The sequence below is a fragment of the Anabrus simplex genome, chromosome 4 (genome assembly GCF_040414725.1).
Source record: "Anabrus simplex isolate iqAnaSimp1 chromosome 4, ASM4041472v1, whole genome shotgun sequence".
In the NCBI taxonomy this organism is placed as follows: Eukaryota; Metazoa; Arthropoda; class Insecta; order Orthoptera; family Tettigoniidae; genus Anabrus; species Anabrus simplex.
In genome coordinates this window covers 313,715,347-313,737,057 of record NC_090268.1, presented here as the reverse complement: position 1 = coordinate 313,737,057, position 21,711 = coordinate 313,715,347, and positions in this window count along the sequence as shown.

Genomic DNA, 21,711 nt, shown 5'->3' with positions numbered 1-21,711 from the left:
GATAAAATAGCATAACAAAGTAATACTTACTTTACAGAGGAAATTAATTTGTACTAAAGTACTAAATTTATTACAAATGTAATTTATTATAGAAAGTGGAGTTATTCAAATAGCAATGACAGCACTTTTAATAGCCTGTGGTATTTGGAAGGCATATACTTAGATGAAGAAGCCAAATGTTCAAGTACATTTAGCCAAAATCAGTACACCGAGGCAAATTTCGCTTTAGAAAGGGAAACTTTGTTTTATCTTAAGATAAATTTTCTTAAGACAGTCCGCAGTAATAACTTATTTCACGCTAAGCCAATTAAATACGTATCTGAAAAGTACATCTGAATCGCAATTGCATAGCTGTCGATTTATCGTGATATTTTTGTGTCCGATGAAGAAGCAACGTTCCATGAAAACTGGATTTTGTACATTCAAACAGTATCTTAAATTTATTCAAAATATGCGAATAGTGTTAAGTAGCATTTCTAAAATCTATGCTGCAGGAAGCGGTATACTTATATAGACGTAGCTACCACATAAAAACAAGGCGATTTCTGCCTTACATTTCATGGATTGAAAACCATCGGAAGAGGAACATTTAGTGCACCAGGCCCAGTAACCTACCCCTCCCCACGGTAGGTGATATTGTGTAATGGGTAGTATAGGTGTTATTGTAATGGAGGATAGTGTTGTATGTGTGATATGCGAGTTGCAGGAATGATGGGGACAATACATACTGTCTCACGATCCAGCCGGGGATAGAACCGTGGATCCCGAGACCCAAACGCCAAGACACTGACCACTCCGCCATAGAGCCGTAATCGTTATATGGAGTAAGTTTACGTTGCACTGACTCAGTTTTTACAAGAAGATACACGGTCCTTCGTTGAATTTCACACTTTCAGACCATATTTGTAGCGTAGAAAATTTGTCACGTGTTCCGGTCAGCATAAACATGGAGAAGTCGGCCGGCCAGCTTAGCGACCATTCACTTGGCTGATGCTGAATACATAATGTGCTACGTGATGTACGGGGATTAAATGTTGGTGTGGCAGCGAGAAAAAAAAACGAAGAAGTGGAATTGTAATCTCACAACAGAAGCCATTCTACACGAAGAGTTCCCAGTAATTATCATAATCCATTAATATCCGTTAAAAATACACGGTTGAGAGGAGAAGCACATAATGGTATAACTCACGTCAAAGCTAGAGTACACTTGGATTTTTAAATCGTTTTACTGAGAGGCGAAGTGACAGAAATATAGCGGTCTATTTTCGGGTATTATCACCCGAAAGGAGCTGTAATTGGCAGCTTAACTAATCGTTCAAACTTAAATCAGGACAAATTAAGAATATGTTAGCAGTAAAAGGCCATAACTATAAATTTTGTCTATTTGTGTTCACATGAAGTACGTATTCTCGCACATTATTTTCAATAAGAGCTATGTTGGGTGTTTTTGTTTGAAATTTTATTTTCAGCCCGGGGTCATAAATTGGAAGCGAACAGGCAATATACGTAGACCTGGTGTCTGGACAACTCAGGGAGGGATGTAATAGATTATCGTTACTCGCGGACGGACGAATGATTTGAACCGGTCTGTTAGGCAACCAGACTGACTTTTGATACTCCACTCTCCTCAGCTGCAAAGTAAGTAGTGTACTTGTTCAATAGTGTGCGGATCATGTCATTTATTTATTTATTTATTTATTTATTTATTTATTTATTTATTTATTTATTTATTTATTTATTTATTTATTTATTTATTTATTTATTTATTTCATGAGGTTTTTCCCTCGTCTCCAAATTACTCAATAAACTCTTGTTCTCTTCTCATCTTGTGGTGTTAGGTCTTTCTTGGTCTTCATTGCCTTCTACCGGTATGTTTCACTGCTCTTACTATAAATTTATTTCGCCGGGCTAAGTGGCTCAGACGGTTAAGGCGCTGGCCTTCTAACCCCAACTTGGCAGGTTCGATCCTGGCGCAGTCCGATGGTGTTTGAAGGTGCTCAAATACGACAGCCTCGTGTCGGTAGATTTACTGGCGCGTAAAAGAACTCCTCTGGGACTAAATTCCGGCACCTCGGCGTCTCCGAAGACAGTAAAAGTAGTTAGTGGGACGTAAAGCAAATAACGTTATTATTATTATTATTATTATTATTATTATTATTATTATTATTATTATTATTATTATTATTATTATTAATTTATTTCTAGGAGTGCGAAAGTTCAAACACTTAAGACCAAAGCCTTCCTTCCACTGGAGAGATTTAGAGTCTGACCTCTATCAACGTCAACGATATTAGACCTATTCTCGGATTACTAGGTGATTATTGAGTGATAAAGGTATGTGGGCAATGTTCTGCGAAGATCAACTGTGGCAGAATGATCTCGGTACCATTTTTAATTTTTTAACTTTTAACTTTTTAGTTCGAATATAAGAAGGTTTGGATTCTCGAGCTTGTAAGATCAGATCCATAATGGAAGCATAATTTGACTAAGACGTGACAACAATTTCTGAGTGAGGATAATGGATGCTCAAATGTTTAATGTTTCTGTAACTGGCGAAGATCTTAAAGAAAGTCCGAGTACTGGAAGTCCGCCATAAAATGGGTTCTTTAACGCGTCACTAAATCTACTAATACGGTCCCAAGCATTTACGCACTGTTAACTGTCGACCGACCGTACTAGGATACGATCACGCAACCTTGTAGACAAGGGATAGAACGCTTGCCGGTTAAGTCACGAAGGCCATTCAAATAAAGATTAATTAACGGGTGGGAAAGTTGATGTTATATAGCATGAAGAAAATCGACGACGAATAAATGAAACAAATAGGACTAATAAAGGTTTCAAGGAAAAAGGAAAGATGATAATAATACCGAGCAAGTCAATGCGCGGTTTGGGTCATATAGCTATCACCTTGCATTCAGGTGGCACTGAGTTCGAACCCCACTGTCGCCAGCCCTGAAGGTGGTTTGCCGTGGTTTCCCATTTCCACACCACACAAATGCCTGAGATGTACATTAATTAAGGCCACGGCCATTTCCTTCCCACTCCAAGCAATTTCCTATCCTATCGTCGCCATAACTTACCTGTGTTGGTGCGACGTAAAGCAGATAATAATAATAATAATAATAATAATAATAATAATAATAATAATAATAATAATAATAATAATAATAATGTTGGCGGGCCAGTGGCGTGTAAAGCGACAGCCTCAGCGAATTGTTTAGGCACGTGATAAGGAAATTCCTTGAAATAAACTGGAGGTGGCCAATAATGGAGAGGTGCCCGGAAATGATCTGGAAACAGAAACTGCCAGATACTTTCTGGAGACCGGGCGAGTTGGCTTTACGGTTAGGGACGCACAGCTGTGAGCTTGCATCCGCGAGATAGTGGGCTCGAATCCCACTGTCAGCAACCCTGAAGATGGTTTTCTGTGGTTTCCCATTTTCACACCAGGCAAATGCGGCTGTACCTTAATTAAGGCCACGGCCGCTTCCTTCCCATATTAAGCCTTTCTACTTCCATCGTCGCCATAAGACCTATCTGTGTCGGTGCGACGTAAAGCAAAAAAAAAAAAAGAAAAAAAAAACAAACAAACCTTTCTCGAGAATCTTTCGTGTGTCTATGGGAGCGCTGGAAAAAAGTAGTGTTAACCTGTGTGCAGACTATACGAAACTACATATTGTAGAACCACCACAACGCTACAGGCCATCAATGTAGTCCCCTTAAACATGTTGAGTCTGGTGTTGGTGGCAGTGAAGGCGCAGGATAGCAGCAGCCTTTGCTGATGTCTAAGACGGAGCGTCCTACCGCTTGAAGTATGGCGTCTCCTGTAGAGAAACTCTTTCCTTGGAGAGTATTCTTCTAATTTGGGGAAGAGATCGAAATCACAGTGATTCATGTCCGGTGAATAGGGTGGATTCTTCAGGACCTTCCACCTTCACTATGCCAACAGCTCCCTCACAGGATCAGCATTGTGACAGCGGGCTTTGTCATGCAGGACAGTGAGTAGATGTGTTTGGAAATGAGGCCGTTTCATGTGCAGTGCAGGATGGAAGTGATGTTCCAGATGTTCGATCTGTACTCATGCTTGTTGTAACACGTTCGAAAACATGTTCAGAGCGAACCGGTTTGACGGCAAATCGACGGCTTCGCACTCGTTCGTCTGCTGGACCTACACTAGTGCAACTATACAGCAGCTGGAAGCGCGAGTTTGTACGGGGTGCGTTACGAGGCGGTCGCGAGTCAGTCAATCGGGAGTGCGTATGAGGAGTAAATTGACAAACTGCAGTGAGTTATGAAATGAACTGTAGTGCAGACGACGTGGCAATGTGGGGGAGAGCGTGTTGGAGAATAGGTGTTCTACGTGGCCGAAGGCTATTTCTGATTAACCACGTTCGTGAGTACAGGCTGTGTGAAATGGAAAAGTTGAAGTGTAAATAGAAGTTTAATAAATATCGTTGATAGGAAAAGCTCGCTACCTCTCTGATTAGTCATTTCAGTTTTTAGTTTCAATGTTCCTGACAATCCGCAATAAAAATAATAGTAATAATAACAGTATATTTTACTATTTATTTAACGCCGCACAAACACATCGAAGTTTTTAGGCTGGGGAAGGATCGGAAAGGGAAGGTAGCGGCAGTGGCCTTAATTAAGGTGTGAAAATGAGACACCGTCAAAATCCATCTTCAGGGCTGCCGACGGTGGGATTCGAACTCACTATCTCCGGAATGCAACCTCACAGCTGCATGCCCCTAACTGCGCAGCCAACTTGCTTGGTATATAATAACAATAAAAATTATTATTCTAATCGGATTTCCATGCCACTAACTATTTTTACATTTTTCAGAGATGCCAAGGGGTCGGAATTTTGTCTCGCAGAAGTTCGTTTCCTGCACGTGACGTAATAAGAGTGCAGGTCAATCAATGATTCACAGGGGCCTCACGATGAACCCTTTCTTGCAATAATTCCCGCTCAAAACAAGCGCTAGATCTGCACCGAACGGACAGCTTTGTGGAATACAACCAAGCAATGTAGTGGCAGTTATTCAATCTGTTTTCAATCAAATATACCGAGAAAACCACAGAATAGGGACGTTCGAATGACCAGAGGTCAGAGGACAGAATCACGGGTCATTTACGGTGTCGTGACTCACCTTGTCCCGAGATGTTATGGACGATTTGTTCTCCCGAGCGGCTTGGAGAATCTGTGGGTTGGGTGCCCTGAACCATTAAATGAAGTACTGAGTCCCATTTAATATGATATATATTTGAATTCAACTCTGACTTCCCAACTACCGTACATATTTACAATGTCTATTTACAGCATACTTCAGTGATGTGCCTGCTCCGGAAGCTTTTAGAATACTGACTTCCGACCTGGGTAGAGTCTATGTTGAAAACCTGAGAGTTGCCCTCTAGCTTGTCTCTAAGCCTAAGTCCCCATCTCCCACTACTGTCTGAGAGACTAAGTCTTTCCAATATCACTTCTAACGTGGCTATGTCCTACTCCTCTCTCTCATTCTGAATGTAAGCACCTCCAGTCTTATTACCGACGTTCTTGACCTACGTAGAGCGTTCTCCTGTCCAAGACTAAAGAAGATATCCCTTAAGCCTCTGCAGCTTGTATATATATCTTGGTCTGGCCCTTGCTAACTAGTGAGAGGGGGAACTCCCACCCTAGTACTAGTCTACCCCCAACTGGGATCCCTCTCCAGTAGGTGGTGCTATGGTGGTCAATCTCAGAACCACTTATTCTCTGTCTCACTCAGCCTAACTCATATCTCTCACTGAGTGGAATGTTTTGCCATGAAGTGGAGATTTTCCGATGCTCCATCCTTCCATGAGTCATGTATTCTTTCCTTGTCTCTCCCAATGCTAATTATTCTGAATGCTGGATTTGTGCTTGTAGCTAGCCACTGTTCATTTACTCAACCCTTGGTCAGTTTACATAGATAAGATTACAACTCAATAACAAGTTACTCATAAGCCTTCCGTAGCAGGACTTGAAGAACAAGTAATTTCACATATCCAATTCTAAATGTTTCAAATATAAAGTAGCACATTTTACACAATTAATAACCATAATTCTTCTTGCAAGAAAACTCTTTAGCCTTTCGTTTATACATTCCTAGTGGTCTCCCGTACTGGGGATCCACTAGTTCAATTCTAATCTCCTTAACTTAATATATGCTATGGGACTTAATATACCTTGGTTCGATTCCCGGCATCGGTGCCATCACGACACCTCCCTTACCCGGGAAGAAATGGGCGCAACACATTTGCGTCCATTTCGACTATGAGGAACTCACAGCCTCGCTTCTGATGACCTTAACGGTCTCCTGGCTATTGGTGGTGGCGTGCCTCGTTCTCTTATCTCGTGTGAACTTGCCTCGATAACTACTACTTCTCGGGATTCCACAGGTGAACTGAGACGTCTCTCAGTGAGCCTGGGACTTTCCAGTCTCAAAAGCCCCGCAGGTGAGTCAGGACGTCTCCCAACAAGCCTGGGGTGCTGAAATATCACATTAACATTCTCTTCCGAGGTTTTCGCCTTACCTTCCTTATTGATTACAGTTTGTTTGATACAGATACTTGGACAATGCTCCTTCGCATCGTCCATACATTTACTGAAAGAGTATCCTACCTTTCTACAGGAATTACAACAACAACAATTACAACAATAACACCATATGAATAAACCCACTATACTCACCATGGTCCAGACTATGTATCTATATATATTTACATGTTGATACATGGCTTTTTGCCTTATTTCTTCCTCTTTTTGTCTGACCATGTTTTCTACTTCCTCTGTCTTATGGGTAGCCCAACGTAAGTCATCGATGTGATTTAACAAGTTAGTTGTTGCTACTTTATTTAACTCAGGAACCTGATCTAACCTTAATTCACTGTATCTGCTCACAGCAATCATACTGTAGTGCTATCATTGGCACTAAATCCTTGTCTTGCGTACTATTTATTTTCCCTACTCCCTGAATTTTACTATTTGGGCCATACAGTGTACACATAGGACTTATTTCTATCGTACCTGTACCCTTAAGCATGATATCACTAGTAGTATCTTTGCACATGCAAGTCACCTTTTTCTCTTCAGGGGACACATATATATATTTATTATTCTCTATGAGAATCCACATCAAGTCTCTAACGGGCAACACGCGTTTGGCACAATTTTCAGGCATTTGATTGACTCCACTAATTAATTTAACAACACAATTATTTTGCGTGTGCACCGTATTAATTGGAAACCTTACCTTGCATAATTTCCACATGGAAGTTACCTGTTTGCATTCGTTTAATTGTTCTTCACTCAATTGTGCGAATGTTTGTTTTTCCTTATCCATGATTATATAATCCTTTTCCTCGTTCACATACACGTAATGATTAGGGTTATTTATCACTTGAGTAGGAAAAGGTATCACTTTATACAATAAATAGGTTGTCTTATCTGTTAAGGGTGTTTTCATTACATACACTAAGAAATTTTTACTTAAAAACACTTCTGCTGAAGCTACCCTGTATATAAGGTAGCCATAAGTCGACTTTAATTCAAATGGCAAGGAAATACCTCTTGGAAAATCTCCCTGCGCTTTTCTATAGGCCTTAATGATCTCATCTGGTGTAATTATCTGAGGATGTATTATCCCAGACTGAGCATTCATAATACCTTCCAATACTATACTATAATGATCATGCAACTGCATTAGAAGACCTTCAATTTCAATTAAGTGTCTATTAATAGCTATCTCCAATTCTGCTTGCCTAATCGCTCCAGCTACTTGGAGTGTTTCATTCTGTAAATACAATCTAATTTCATCTAAATTCTTACTGATTCTAAGTTCATTTGCATTTACCTCGTAGATGGTGCTGTTCATGGTTTGTAGGGTGGACTTAACAACAATCATCTGCTCTTTAGCAATTTTCATAATAGAGAGCTGCTCCTTCTCTAGCTCAGAAATCTTTCCCTCGTATCGTTCTGCATCGTCTTCGCTAAGTGTTCCAAATAACGTTTTCGCTATTGATCCTACGGCATTAATTAATCCTCTCCTTCGTCTATTCCCTTCTTCCCTTGCCACGCCTTTTGTGATCCTATTAATAACATCTTTTGATCCCTTTATTCTTTCCAAATGTGTCTGCAGCATATTTACGTCCTGCTGGCAAGTAAAATTTGAAGTAACTTCTAATTGCAAACATAGCAACCTCGTTCGTCTCACATATCTCTGAGCTAGAGCAAATGTTTCTGTCAGCTGATTCAAATTTACATACGTTACTAGGGTCCATTCTGTAGTATATAACTGCACTTCGCCCTGGTCATCGAAATATACACCAGGTGTATTCTCATATGGCGTCACTCTGACGTCTGTCACCTCTCCACCTGCCTCGAGATGAGACGACATCATCATCCACAGGGTTACTACGATGTGGAACCAACTCGTTATCTCCGCCATCGTCTTCTGTCAACTGTAAGGTACGACAGGAAATTCGTTACCTAACAATTATATTATTCCCAAACTTAATTTCTATTACTTAACTGACTGTTTACTTCCCGCATTATTAACCTAGCTAATTTCCTTTATTTGTCTACCTCTTTTGCTATCCCACTTAGCTCTCACAGGAACATCCTTAGTCTATTTTTGTGAACCTTTGTTCTCTTTCCCTTTTTGTTCATTTGTAAGGTGCAATTTACACCTGATACGCCTACTATAATGTATGGACCTTCAAAAGGTGGGCTCAATTTCCTGGATTTCCCTCGTCGCAGTGCGTCATTACGTAACAAAACTTTATCTCCTACTTGGAAGGTTACTTCGTTTTGCTTCTTGTCATAGTCCTGCTTCTCTCTTTCTTTTCTCTCTATTAAGGTTCGTCTTGCTGCCTCGTGGTTTCTCCTTAACTGCTGGGTTAGCTCCTCAACCACTGTCTGATACTCGTTATAACCTGACTCAGGTGGTTTTTGCAATACTCCTGGGATGTTTGCCTTCTTACCGAATATCAATTCGTAAGGCGTGAACCCCGTACTTGTGCTCTTGGTCGTGTTGTAGACAAAAGCTGCCGTTGGGAGATACCGGTCCCAATCGTTCTGTTCATTGGCACAAACATAGTGCCTAAGGTACTCCACTAACACTTTATGGGATCTTTCAATGCTCCCATTTGACTGTGGCCTGAACGCTGTGGTGTGAGTTTTCTGTATCCTCAACACCTTACAGAGTGTTTTGAACACCTCGCTCATGAAGTTACTACCCTGATCAGTCAATATCTGGTTGGGTATCCCGTATATACTGATGACATTATTTATTAATGTACGTGTCACCGTATCTGTTTCTTGATTTGGCATTGGACTTGCCACTAGATACTTGGACAGCTGGTCCTGGCAGGTGAGAATGTACCTGTTACCAGCTTCCGTCAAAGGCATAGGGCCTACTACGTCAAGCGACATCTTCTCGAAGACTGTGCTTGGAGTATCTGTAATTACCATGGGGGCTCTGATGTCTGGCCGAGTCCCCTTATTTCGCTGACATGATGGACAAGAGCGAATGTACTGTTCTACGTCCTTTTTCATACCCTTCCACTGTATTCGCTCGCTCAGTCTTGCGAATGTCCTCGCAATCCCTTGATGGCCTCCTATTAATGAGTTATGACACTCCTTCATTATGGCTAATTTCTCCTCCTCTCTTAGCCCTTCTATTTCTCCTTCCGGTGAGCTACCTTCGGGCTTGGATTCCTCTGCCTTAGCGTCCTCGGAGCCCTCGTCCGTGGTGTAGCCGACTTCGATTCCCTCTGCCTTGGCGTCCTCGGGTTTTGAACTCGCTACTCTAACCTTAACGTCACCAGGATACTGAGTGTCTCTTCTGACCGCCGTCTGGGGTCCTTTCCGAGCTGAACTGACCACTCTAGTTTGGCTCTTCTCTACAATTGGATTACGACTCAGGGCATCGGCGTTACAGTTCCGCTTACCCTGCTTGTATTCTATGACAAAATCGTACTCTGCCAGCTTTAACCTAAACTTCAGCAGGCGTGAAGACGGGTCCTGCACATTGAAAACCCACTTCAATGGCTTGTGGTCCGTCACTACAGTGAAATGCCGCCCAAATAAGTACGGCCTGAAATACTTCACTGCCCACACTATTGCCAATAATTCCTTTTCGGTTACACTGTAATTTACTTCTGCCTTGTTAAGCGTCCGGCTTGCATAGGCAACTGGAAGATCCTTCCCAATGGGTCCTTGTGACAGTACTGCTCCAACCGCCTCGTTGCTTGCATCAGTGGTAACAACGAAGGGTTTTTCAAAATCTGGATATTGCAGAACAGGCTCCTCTATTAGCCTTCGCTTCAGTGTTTCAAACGCTTGCTCCTGTTTGTCTCCCCACACAAAGGGAACGTCTTTCTTTACTAATTCATAAAGTGGCTTTGCAATTTTACTATAGTTAGGGATGAACTTCCTATAGTACCCACTCAGCCCGCAGAACTGCTTGATCTGGCGGCTAGTGGTCGGCCTGGGAAAATCCCTGACTGCCTGGACCTTTTTAGCATCTGGGTGGACTCCATCTTCCGTGATTACGTGCCCTAAAAATGCCACCTCGGCCCTTAAAAATTCGCACTTATCAGGCTGGAGTTTTAAATTATTCTCTCGCAGCCTCTGGAGTATTACTCGTAACTTGGCATTGTGCTCGTCTACTGAGCTACCATACACAATTATGTCATCCAGATAACATAAACATTTAATGCCAGTTAACCCTGTTAGCACAGTGTTCATCAGCCTTGTGAATGTGGCTGGGGCATCTCTGATACCCATCGGCATTCTCTTATATTCATACTTCTGCCCTAGTGCTGAGAAGGCGGTCTTGGGCCTATCTTCAGGCTTCAGTAGCACTTGGTAGTACCCACTCGCTAAATCTAGAGTCGAGAAATATTTAGCCTTTCCAAGGGCATCTAACAATTCGGAAATTAATGGTAGGGGATAACTAACTCCTATTGTAACCTCATTTAATTTCCTATAGTCTATAACGACCCTCCATTTCTGTATGCCTGAGGCATCTAGTTTCTTTGGGATTAAAAGTAACGGCGCATTCCAGGGTGACACACTGGGACTGATTATGTCATTCTCCAACAGCTTATCTATTTGTTTTCGTATCTCTCCCTTCTGTGCTTCTGGGAGCCTATAGGGCCGTACGTTAATAGGGGGTTGTTCCCTAGATATTGGAATCTCATGCTGTATTACCTACGTATGGGTCAACTTGTCCCCCTCTAAGTGAAATACATCATCATACTCTGTACAGATGGCCAATATTTTCTCTGCATCCACCATGTTCAAATGGTCTATCCGCAACTGTTCGGTCACTCTCTGTGAGCGCAACTTTCCGAAACCTAAACCATTGTCTTCGGTCTCCTTGGTTAGCCTTACCCTTTTCCCTTGTGACAGGCATGTGTAATCAACCTCATGAATGCATACCACAGGGCTCTGTATCTCTACTTCTTTCTCGGTGGTGTTAATAATGCTTACAATAGCCTCATTTCTCTGGGACCTGGTTAAACATTCGGCTAAATACACCCCTGGTGCTACTTCTGCTCGCTCTATTACGCCAACAGGTAGATTCTTATTTACCTCAATGGCCACTACCTTCTCGGTCCTAGGTTCGAGACGGATCAGCTTTGTCTCTCGAGCCCCCATTGAGTACCTGGTCCCTTTTATTATGACGTAGCCTTCCTTGTAATTTATTACGCCATCTGACAAGAGGTCCTTCCCAATAATGCCATCTTGGGTCAAGTTAATGTCTTTACCCACTACATGGAAGGTGTGACTGGAACCACTTATCTCAAACCGTACCGTACCCTTGGTATATAGCTTGCCTTCACTGACCCCGGTGAGTTCTATGACATGTCCCCTCATAATTGCGCATACTTTTGGTACGCTTCCTTCTTTGACCAGGCTAATTTCTGACCCTGTGTCTAACAAGAATCGAAGCGGTTTCCCTCTCTGGACGATGCTAAGTAACATTGTGCCTTCGTCATCTGAACTTTCGAGACTTATTTTTCTACGGGATTCCGAGGTTGTCTCCGGCCTTCGGTCCCTGCTTAGTTTGTTGCTAACCTGGTTTTCATAGCCTGTCCTTGGCTACGCACTGATCCAAACGGGCCCTCCTCGGTTTGTTGCGACCCCCTGTCACCCTCGTCTCCAGACCTTCGGAAGACTTTCATGTCCGTTCTCCCTGTCTGTTGACCCATTGTTTTCGTGCGACAGTACCTCTGTAAGTGCCCCGCTTTCCCACAAGCATAGCACTGTTTAGTGGACTGTTTACCAAGTACATTTCTCCAACAGTCCCTTTCCAAGTGACCATCTCTACCACACGAATAGCATCTCGTTATTTCGGTATGTTGTCTGTCAATCGGTAGCCTGCAATTTTCTTGCTCATGCCCTTTCCTGTGGCAATTGTAACAAGTTCGTGTACCCCTGGTACTCTCCCTCATGCCCGCCTTGACTGTGCGGACCGTTCGCGTTTCTACACCTACTTGGTCCCTTTGCTTCTTTCGGCAGTCTTTCTCTATGTGCCCTTGTTTCTTACAATACCGACACGTTAGCGTTGTCGGTGATCTTTTTAATTCTGACTCTCCGATAGGTTGACCCTGTGTTTCCTTTCTCGGGCTTGTACATTGCCTAGCTAGGTGGCCCTCTTTATTGCAATTGTAGCAAATCACCCTAACCATTGCTGTTCTAGGCTTAGGATGCCACCTTCCTTCTGGTTTTGCTACATTAGGCTTGTTAGTTTCAATTCTCCGTGTGAACCCTAGTGTGTTCCGCCTACTTTGCAATCCATCCTTAGCCTGTTTGGATATAATGACTGCTTCTTCCTGCCTAGCTATTGCCACGGCTCTTTCAAATTTTAAAGGTTGCTGATCCTGCACTCTACATTGGATTCTTGGGTTGTTTAACCCTTGTGTGAAACTAGCCACTCCTATCTTTCTCACGCACTTCAACTGTGCTGCCTGTCCTCTAGGCATTCGCCCTCTAATAAAGCATCCCTGAAAGCTGACGCCATCGTGTCTACGCGATGCGCCCAGGATGCTACACTCTCTCGCGGTTCCTGACTGCTTTGGAACATTTGGCAGATATATAGATCTAACGTGCCCTGCCTACCATAATATTCATTTAGCGCTACTTTAGCGTTCTCCCAGTTAGTAATATCAGCTCTTACCAAGAGCTTCTCTCGGGCCTTGCCTGTAATTTTTGTCAATATATATTTAAAGAAAAGTGCCTGATCATTCTCCCTGATCATGCGTACAGCCGCATCTACGTTGGCAAGAAATTCTCGTAGTCTGTCTGGCTGACTACCGTCAAATTCTCGACCAATCAGTCTGTGTCCCTCTACTACAGTTACATACGGTCCTTCTAAGCTACGTGCATCATCATCATCATCAGCCTCTGCTATCTGAAATTCTAGCCTTCCTGCATTTAAATCTACATCCTCCTCCTGACTTGCCATACTGAATTAAAGTGACTCACCCTACGATGTCTTCTGTACTGCTGGGCTTGTTGGCTGCGATCCGTGTAGGCTGCTTAATAGGCTGCTGGGCTTGTTGGCTGCGATCCGTGTAGGCTGCTTAACAGGCTGCTGGGCTTGTTGGCTGCGATCCGTGTAGGCTGCTTAATAGGCTGCTGGGCTGCTGGCTCCCTGCAGCTGGGCTGGATTGTGGCTCCTACGATGCGCGGTTCGATCTTCTGCGATGCGCGGTTTTCGAACAATCTTCTTCGGTGCGCGGTTCAATCTTCTGCGCTGCGCGGTTTTCGGACAATCTTCTTCGGTGCGCGGTTCAATCTTCTGCGATGCGCGGTTTTCGGACAATCTTCTTCGGTGCGCGGTTCAATCTTCTGCGATGCGCGGTTTTCGGACAATCTTCTTCTCGAAGTGCGCGAACATCGGACTGATATGGTTCTACTGTTCGTCGGAGTTCGAACTAAGGGCACCCCACATACCTGACACCAAAACGTAAGTCTGTCGTGACTCACCTTGTCCCGAGATGTTATGGACGATTTGTTCTCCCGAGCGGCTTGGAGAATCTGTGGGTTGGGTGCCCTGAACCATTAAATGAAGTACTGAGTCCCATTTAATATGATATATATTTGAATTCAACTCTGACTTCCCAACTACCGTACATATTTACAATGTCTATTTACAGCATACTTCAGTGATGTGCCTGCTCCGGAAGCTTTTAGAATACTGACTTCCGACCTGGGTAGAGTCTATGTTGAAAACCTGAGAGTTGCCCTCTAGCTTGTCTCTAAGCCTAAGTCCCCATCTCCCACTACTGTCTGAGAGACTAAGTCTTTCCAATATCACTTCTAACGTGGCTATGTCCTACTCCTCTCTCTCATTCTGAATGTAAGCACCTCCAGTCTTATTACCGACGTTCTTGACCTACGTAGAGCGTTCTCCTGTCCAAGACTAAAGAAGATATCCCTTAAGCCTCTGCAGCTTGTATATATATCCTGGTCTGGCCCTTGCTAACTAGTGAGAGGGGGAACTCCCACCCTAGTACTAGTCTACCCCCAACTGGGATCCCTCTCCAGTAGGTGGTGCTATGGTGGTCAATCTCAGAACCACTTATTCTCTGTCTCACTCAGCCTAACTCATATCTCTCACTGAGTGGAATGTTTTGCCATGAAGTGGAGATTTTCCGATGCTCCATCCTTCCATGAGTCATGTATTCTTTCCTTGTCTCTCCCAATGCTAATTATTCTGAATGCTGGATTTGTGCTTGTAGCTAGCCACTGTTCATTTACTCAACCCTTGGTCAGTTTACATAGATAAGATTACAACTCAATAACAAGTTACTCATAAGCCTTCCGTAGCAGGACTTGAAGAACAAGTAATTTCACATATCCAATTCTAAATGTTTCAAATATAAAGTAGCACATTTTACACAATTAATAACCATAATTCTTCTTGCAAGAAAACTCTTTAGCCTTTCGTTTATACATTCCTAGTGGTCTCCCGTACTGGGGATCCACTAGTTCAATTCTAATCTCCTTAACTTAATATATGCTATGGGACTTAATATACCTTGGTTCGATTCCCGGCATCGGTGCCATCACGACAACGGTACGTCTGAATGATATAGGCCTAGATGTCACCATTGCGTGCAACTGTCCTTTTAGTGCTATAGATTACGGCGATATAAAACACATCTTCTTTGAATGCAGAAAGATTGAGTACCAAAGACCAAACTTCATCAATCCTCTCGTGCAGCTCGGAGCTCCACAGCCAAGTGCCAAACTCTTACTGTCTACAGGAAATAAACAAACATGGTGAGAAATGGTCCCTTCTGAAGAAAAGTGACATTAAAATAGCAAGTACAGTATCATAAACTCTCAAATTCATACAATGCATTGCGGTGTGTGCGCTCGTGATAAGTGTGATAAGTGAATTACGAGACGAAAATAAATAAATCCGATACAGAAGTAATGGTATACAGTCGAACAAAGTCAGATGATGTAGGAAATATTAGATTAGGAGATGAAGTCTTCAAGGAAATATATGAATGTTGTTAATTGGGTAGCAGAATAACTAATGTTGTAAAAAGTAAGGAGGACTGAAAATGCAGATTATGAAAAACAAAGAAGATCTTTCTTAAGAAAATAAATTTGCTTGCTTCAAACATTGACATAAAATTAGATATTTTTTTCGAACTCTTTCATCTTGTTGTACGGAAGTTAAACATGGGCACTAACTATCTCAGACAAAGAAGAAGGTTTGAAGTTTTTGAAATGTGAGGTGGGTAGATCGAATCATGACCGATGAATGGAATTGGTGAGAGGAGAATTATTTGGCGAAATTTGACCATAGGAGGAGAAATAATAATAAGACACATCTTTTTTTTTTTTTGCTAAGGGCTTTACGTCGCACCGACACAGATAGGTCTTATGGCGACGATGGGATAGGGAAGGCCTAGGAGTTGGAAGGAAGCGGCCGTGGCCTTAATTAAGGTACAGCCCCAGCATTTGCCTGGTGTGAAAATGGGAAACCACGGAAAACCATCTTCAGGGCTGCCGATAGTGGGATTCGAACCTACTATCTCCCGGATGCAAACTCACAGCCGCGCGCCTCTATGCGCACGGCCAAAGACACATCTTAAGACTTGTTCAATTAGTTTCCGAGGGATGTGTAAGCGGTGAGAATGGTAGGGGTAGACCAATGCATGAATATTGCAAACAGATTGGAGTAAGTGTGGAATATATTATGTAGTACTTTTGTAGAAATAAAAGTTTGTATATTATAAGGTGGCATGGAGAACTGCTTCAAGCTAGTCTATGGACTGATGACAAACACACACACACATATTATTATTATTATTATTATTATTATTATTATTATTATTATTATTATTATTATTATTATTATTATTATTATTATTATTATTATTATTATGTTTATATCTTTCTTTTACAGGGATATCCAATAATTAATATGAAAAACAATCTGCTATTTGATAATAATTTTATATTGTGCAGGTGTTTTGTGTAATTATTGTACTTATTTTCTCTATACAATGTTGATGACTGAATGGCTTCTGGATAAAGGTCACGCCAGTAAAACTTAAAAAGGAAATCATCAATTCATTAGATAACATAGCAAATAATACAATAAACCTATTTCAGGAGGTTTAAGGTTTTGGCTTTTGACCCATCCTTGTGATAGATTTAACCCTGACTTCTTCTGCCTTACACACTCCTTGCTCTGCCTTTCTACTGATGCTGTGCTGTTACCTTGAAGTGGTGAACCCGGTAGCCCAGCCTGTCCCGGATTTGCCCCAGGAGTGACATGAAGCACTGGACCCATAAATCACGCGGCGTAGACATGCATAGTCGTCTCCACGGTAGCTTTAAAGGTTGCACCGGAGGTCATGCCGTAAGATGCGAGAGGAATCAAGGAGACCTCCTTTACAGGACGGTAGCTCAGTACACTAGCCCGTGAATGGCGTAATGTTTATAGAGATGGGCGGGAAGTTACAAGAAGAATAACATCCTCCCTCGGCATTTTATTATTCACTTACTTTCAATTCCTCGAAGACCTCATCCGAGCGACGAAGGTACTTCATCAACCTACGAGAAACTTATATCTAAAGTCCGGATTTTGGCGAATGTCATAGTTTAACTAACTTATATAACAAAACTGAGAGGGGGCCCCGATATTATAGAAGTGCGTATTAAAATTATTTTCCCGTTTATTGAATTATATATTTTATCAATTCTGCGTAATTTTTCGATAATTTTCGTCAATTTGTCCTACTAATTTCTTGTTTTAAGTCATATTTTTGTTATGCGTTACTATCTAGTCAATTTCATGCATTTACGTTCCGTAATCAGCATATCTGTATATCCCCGGAGTTTTTAATAAACGTGAATGCTTTAATATTCAAGTTTCCCTAGAGAGAGATGAAAATTAATTTTAATCTGATTTGGCTTGCGATGAGAGAGGGAAGTATTAGCACTGGAGTACTCGTACGTACAAATTCACATCTCAGTTCGGTTCTTACAGCATGTCAGTACAAGCATACGTATACATGCTAGTTAGTTTTGTTTTACACAGTACGAGTTTTTAATTTCGTGTCTGATTAATTTCAATGCCAAAGATAAATCTATTTTAAGCTGTCCATAAATGAAAAAATGAGAGAAACTTACGAATTCGGCGCAGATAAACATGAACATAGTATTCTAGAATACAAACGATTGCAGGGATTGTATGATGTGCTAATTATGACGACATGCACATGCTCAGTTGCCTTCCATGTGATAAATGTATTTATTTATAGAAAGAGGTGTTTCCGTGTCTATTATTATTATTATTATTATTATTAATTTTTGATTATATTTATTCATTGTATTCATTACATTTCGAATTATAGTATTAATAAGCTTGAACATTTTCGGTTCCTGTTATTTTTCCTTGTTTATATCTTTACGTCTTATGGGCCTTTTAATATTAGGCTTTCCATTGGAGGACAAGGAGACTCTTTGGGCCTGGCATAACATGGCATTGTACTTCAACCCATCGGTTTTCTTAAATAAGAAGAAGGGTTCCGCGTGCCAAGAAATATAAAGGTATTTATTGTATATTTTTGGACAAATTTGAATGCATCAATCAATAACACATTTAATACAGCTCAAAAATTAGAGTTTTATATTCAAAAAATTGCACTCTGTTTTTACGATGTGATAAGATTTTAATATACTTGCTCAAGAGTGAATATAACATCGGTTTTAGAAACTGACATGAAACAGAATCGTTGTAGATTTTAATGTGTGTTTTTTTAATATTGGATATTTTATGACAAGTTCTAATATATTTTAATTTTAAACACCTCCTTTGAGATTTTGACTTTTTCTTCATTTTTATCACTGAAGAAGAGAAATGATCTCTTTGTCTAGAAATTGCTTCAATTTTAAAATTGTTACGTTTTTGTAACACTCACCGACCGGTGTTCGATTCCTAAACTGTAGACGTATCCTACTCTAAAATTTAGAAGTGAGACTTGAAATTGAGAGATACAAAACCCTGAGGTTTACTAATCCTATGTCTAATCGGTGTCGGCTGTCATGAAGAAGAAGTGAATCGTTTCTCTAAATATTGATGAACCCTGCTCTATTGAAAGTGTCTATAAGAGCCGGTCCCCCAAGGATCAGTAAGGGAATTCGTGAGAACGCGTGTGGGATAGAAGCGACATAGGAAGGTCATATTGGTAGAATATTATTAGAACAAGGAGATCCATATAAAAAGGGTGGTTTTAAAAATACTTTTGTTCCTATTGTACGGATTCTGGAGGTTTTTATTTTAGTTCTATGGGAGTTTAGTTCTATGACGTATCCGAGTGATGTCACCATAGTTCAATGCAGTGAAGATGACATGCAACCTCACCGCTGTCAGGTCGGTACCCGGTAGGTCATTCAACACAAACCGTTGCCGCCAAAATGGCTGCAACGAGACAGAAACCCTTGGACATGTGTTGGGATTCTGCCGGAGCACTGAACTAATGCGCAACCGCCGCCACCACCGTGTAAGTTCGTCGATTGCTCAAGGATTGAGACAGCGTGGATGGGAGGTGCACGAGGAGGTTCACTGCGTCTCTACCGATGACTCTAATCGGAGGGTGGACATCGTAGCCATCAGCAGAAAAGACATGAAAGCGATGGTCTTAGATCCCACCATTCGCTTTGAAAGGGACCTGGATCAGGCTCGGGATGTGGACCTAGAAAAGCAAGCTATTTATGTTCCATGCTTGCCTTACCTTTCATCTAAGTATAAAATACCTATCGATCGGTGGATTGTCAGAGACCTGCTATTCGGAACAAGAGGCGCCCTCCCTAGTCAGACATCGAACTTCCTACAAAACTTGAAAGTTCCATTCTGCGAGTTAGACAAAATAGTAATACAGATACTGAGGGACTCTGTGCAAATCATTCACTTCCTTCTGTACCTGAGAACGTGATTGACATTTCTCCCCCACTAACCCTGGGAAAATAGAACATAACAGCTTCAACGATTAAATTTTCATTTCTTGATATTTTTAAACTCCATCGAATTGAAACTGTATTCCGGATCCAAATGGTCACCCTCATTGGAGGGCGGATGATTTATTTCTTTAATAAATCTCTCTCTCTCTCTACACTTTTTCCCCTCCATTTCTGTATCGCATTCCACCATCGGTACAGAAAGGGCATTCCGGAAAGAATATGGTGCACGCATTCCTCCGAAGCGAGACACAATCTTGGCCTCAATTAGGAAGTTGGAACAACAGGCTCCTTTGTAAGTGATACTGGCAAGCATCGCACATCTCGTTTGCAAAACGGGGTGGAAGATATCCGAGACGTCTACAGGAGTTTCCTCCTAAAGCATGACATCGTTTGGCTCAGCAGACAGGTTATTGCTAATAAAGGCGTCCATCGGGCGAGATTCTGCCAGAAATCCGCGTGGTGTGCCGATAAGCCCGCAGGGCATGCAGCTAACTAAACACACTCGACGACTGTGGGGCAGAGGAGCAGAATGATTCCGTGATTCACTTTCTCGCTGAGTGCTCGGTATCAGCACAGCAGTAGTAGTATACGTCCGGAAAGCTACAGTTGATAATCTGAGCAAAGGCGGTTAGTAAGGCAGAAGTTAGAAAGGTTAGTTTTTAAGACAAAAGAAGAGAGTAGGGAGAATAATGATGTTTGAAAAAAAAAACACCCTGGGTTTGAACAATGTACACATTGCAAACGCATTTTGAGTTAGAAGAATAAAATTATTGCAATATTATCCAACACCGGAGCGCTCATCAGCAAATAAAGAGTCCATTAAGAACACCAAAATGAAATTACACGTGCCTGCGTAGAAATGTGCTCTGGTGATCGCCGTTATCTCTCCATTTTCTGTTGAACAGGGTTTCTTAAATAGTCAATCGCTTCTAAATATTGGTAGAAAGTATAAAAGTATTGTCGTTTCTAACGTTGTTTCAAGTCGACAAACAGAGAACTTGGCTGAGCAGGTTCGGCGTTAGCTAATCCCCGAAAATGTTATGAGAGACAATGCCTGCGCTGTGACTACTGACTTGAGGACAGATAACTGAAAACATTCCTAGATTACCCTCGCTGACCATTATATTTCTTCAGAATGGCTTTTGGTGAATAGAACATTATTTCACAAACTCTTTACAGAAGAATCCTAAACTGGTGAAAACTTTCCCGAAACATTGAGACGGTTTGTATGATAGGAAGTCCGCAATATTTACTTTCAAAAGTAACATTTGTAACTGACCAATGTGCGAATATTCAACAAGATCTAAGGTGCACGTTTTTGCGAAACCCATGCTGGCCATTGCACCAATACTGCTCTACATCCCAGTTCAAAAATGCATTCCTCTCGCAAAATGGTCTGGATGTTGATTCTTCATTGGGCACTATAAACTCATTAGTTACTTACCGAGTAAGAAAACTTCATGACAGCTTTCTGCAAGATGTAGAGACAATATACAATTTTAATTGTATGCAGTTCATGATGCTTGTTGTTTAAAAGGGCCTAACATCTAGGTAATCGCCCCCCTTTATACACTTCATATCAGTGTATACAAGTACAGAAGATGTAACTATACGCTTGAGCCACGAACCTACTACGCTGGCGTAGCAGGGGGAGAGGTGATACTCCCACGCGGCGCGTCCCAGGTGGCGGATAGGGGGGTCCTAACCGGCTTGCCGGCGGACTTGCGGGAAATGAAATACCTCTCGCGGACCAAACACATTACCCCCTGCGGGTGGGGGACGCACATGTAGAATACAGCCGCGGTATCCCCTGCGTGTCGTAAGAGGCGACTTCAAGGGGCCCAAGGGGCTCTCAACTTGGGAGTGTGAATTGGCGACCACGGGACCCTTAGCTGAGTCTTGGCACTGCTTCCACATACTTGGGCCAGGCTCCTCACGTTTGTCTATTATGTCCGACCTCCCTTGGTCAACTCTTGTTTTTTCCGACCCCGACGGTATTAGACCATTCGAGACCTAGGGAGTCTTTCATTTTCACGCCCTTCGTGGCCCTTGCCTTTCTTCGTCCGTTACTTCATCTTTCGAAGTGACGGATCCCTCCTTTCTTTTTTCTCTCTCTTTACCCCCTGTGGGTGGGGACTCAATCGAATAACACACCCACGGTATCCCCTGCCTGTCGTGAGAGGCGACTT